The sequence below is a fragment of the Myiozetetes cayanensis genome, unplaced genomic scaffold (assembly GCF_022539395.1).
Source record: "Myiozetetes cayanensis isolate MyiCay16 unplaced genomic scaffold, myiCay2020 scf1201, whole genome shotgun sequence".
NCBI classification, from domain to species: domain Eukaryota; kingdom Metazoa; phylum Chordata; class Aves; order Passeriformes; family Tyrannidae; genus Myiozetetes; species Myiozetetes cayanensis.
The window spans coordinates 1-2360 of NW_026086829.1; the positions used below are offsets into that span (position 1 = coordinate 1).

At 52.2% G+C, this 2360-nt stretch overlaps 1 long non-coding RNA gene across 1 annotated transcript; it reads right to left on the reverse strand.

Moving 5' to 3' along the window:
* Nucleotides 1-349, reverse strand: LOC126635937 (uncharacterized). Its single transcript, XR_007627855.1, has 3 exons — nucleotides 287-349; nucleotides 195-234; nucleotides 1-140 (listed from the first exon to the last, which is right to left on the reverse strand). It is a non-coding gene; the product is annotated as an uncharacterized LOC126635937 (long non-coding RNA).
* Nucleotides 350-2360: the final 2011 nt, after the last annotated feature.

Consider the following 2360-nt stretch of genomic DNA (forward strand, 5'->3'; position numbering starts at 1 on the left):
TGCTCCTCACCTTCCACACTGAACTGCTCCTCACCTTCCACACTGAACTGCTCCTCACCTTCCACATCCAACTGCTCCTCACCTTCCACATCCTGAACTGCTCCTCACCTTCCACACTGAACTGCTCCTCACCTTCCACACTCGAACTGCTCCTCACCTTCCACCAACTCCAACTGCTCCTCACCTTCCACCACTCCAACTGCTCCTCACCTTCCACATCCAACTGCTCCTCACCTTCCACACTCCTGAACTGCTCCTCACCTTCCACACTCCAACTGCTCCTCACCTTCCACATCCAACTGCTCCTCACCTTCCACATCCAACTGCTCCTCACCTTCCACATGGGATCATTCCCCACCCTCCACACGGGATCATTCCCCACCTCCCACACCACACCCTTCCTCACCTTCCACCCAGGACCATTCCCCACCTTCCACATGGGATCATTCCCCACCTCCCACCCAGGATCATTCCCACCTTCCACACCCAACTGTTCCTCGTCTTCCACACCAGACCCTTTCCCACCTTCCACATGGGATCATTCCCCACTTTCCCACCAAGTCCAGTTGGGATCAGCCTGGGACCCTGGGATGTGTCCCTGCCCATGGAATCAGATGATTTGAAGGTCCCTTCCCCCCCCCACAAATCCCTTGCAGAATTCCAGGAGCCACAGCCAGGACCAATCCCTGGAACCCCCAACTCCCATCCCACAAATCCCCCTCCCCAGGGATCTGTCGGAGAGCGGTGGGAGATTCCCCCTTCCCTCCTGACCCCTTTTCCTCTGGAACAACAACAACGATCCCAGGAATCCTGGGCTCAACTCAACTTATCCCAAACCCCAATTTCCACTCTCGTGCTCAGAGAGGTCCAAAAATTCCCATCCCAACCCCCTAAAGCAGCCGGGAAATGAAGGCGTTTTCCATCCAGGAGGGAGAGAATTCCCACTGGGATACGAGGGCAGCCCCTGGAAAGGCTCTGGAAAAATGGCCTCGGGTCATCCCGAAGGAGGTTTGGGTGGATATTGGGATAATTCCCACGGGTGTTTTAGGTGGATATTGGGATAATTCCCACGGGAGGTTTAGGTGGATATTGGGATAATTCCCACGGGAGGTGCAGGTGGATATTGGGATAATTCCCACGGGAGGTTCGGGTGGATATTGGGATAATTCCCACGGGAGGTTTAGGTGGATATTGGGATAATTCCCACGGGAGGTTTAGGTGGATATTGGGATAATTCCCACGGGAGGTTTAGGTGGATATTGGGATAATTCCCACGGGAGGTTTAGGTGAATATTGGGATAATTCCCAAGGGAGGTTTGGGTGGATATTGGGATAATTCCCACGGGAGGTTTTAGGTGGATATTGGGATAATTCCCAAGGGAAGTTTAGGTGGATATTGGGATAATTCCCAAGGGAGGTTTGGGTGGATATTGGGATAATTCCCACGGGAGGTTTGGGTGGATATTGGGGGAATCCCTCCTGGAAAAGGCTTGGTGGGATCAAGACCCCTGGAAGGGATTTAATATCCCTGTGGATATTGGGAGAACAGTGGGAATGGCCGGACCTGCTGACGTCAGAGACTTTTCCAACCCCCCAATTCCAGCATTCCAAGAGAATGGAGCATTCCAAGCATTCCAAGAGAAGGAAAACCCCCCCAGGGGGTGAGGAGGGCTGGGAAAATCCAGAGGGTTTTGGAGAAAGGAGAAGCAGCTCCAGATCAAATTCCCACATTCCTCAAATAATTCCCCACATTCCTCAAATTCCCCACATTCCTCAAATAATTCCCCACATTCCTCAAATTTCCCACATTCCTCAAATTTCCCCACATTCCTCAAATAATTCCCCACATTCCTCAAATTCCCCACATTCCCCACATTCCTCAAATAATTCCCACATTCCTCAAATAATTCCCCACATTCCTCAAATAATTCCCCACATTCCTCAAATTTCCCACATTCCCAGGGGTGTCCCAGGCCAGGTTGGATCCCCCTGGGATGGTTGGGAAGTGTTTGGAGTTGGAATTCCAGGATCTTTGCTGTCCCTTCCCACCCAAAGCATTCCAGGATTCCGTAACCTGTGTGATTCCATCACCTCATTCCATTAATTAACAAACCCCTACACTCCCTCAAAACCACTCCAGGGGAATTTGGGACAGAATTCCCTCCTGGAAGCCTCAACCCCCTCTGGATTTGGAGCCCTGGATGATGAAAGATCCTGGAATTCCAGCCCTGCCACGGGCAGGGAAACCTCCCACCATCCCATGGGTTATTCCACAACCTGGACACTCCCAGGGATCCAGGGGCAGCCAGAGATTCCCTGGGAATTCCAGCCCAGCCTGGAATTCCATCCCAATATCCCAC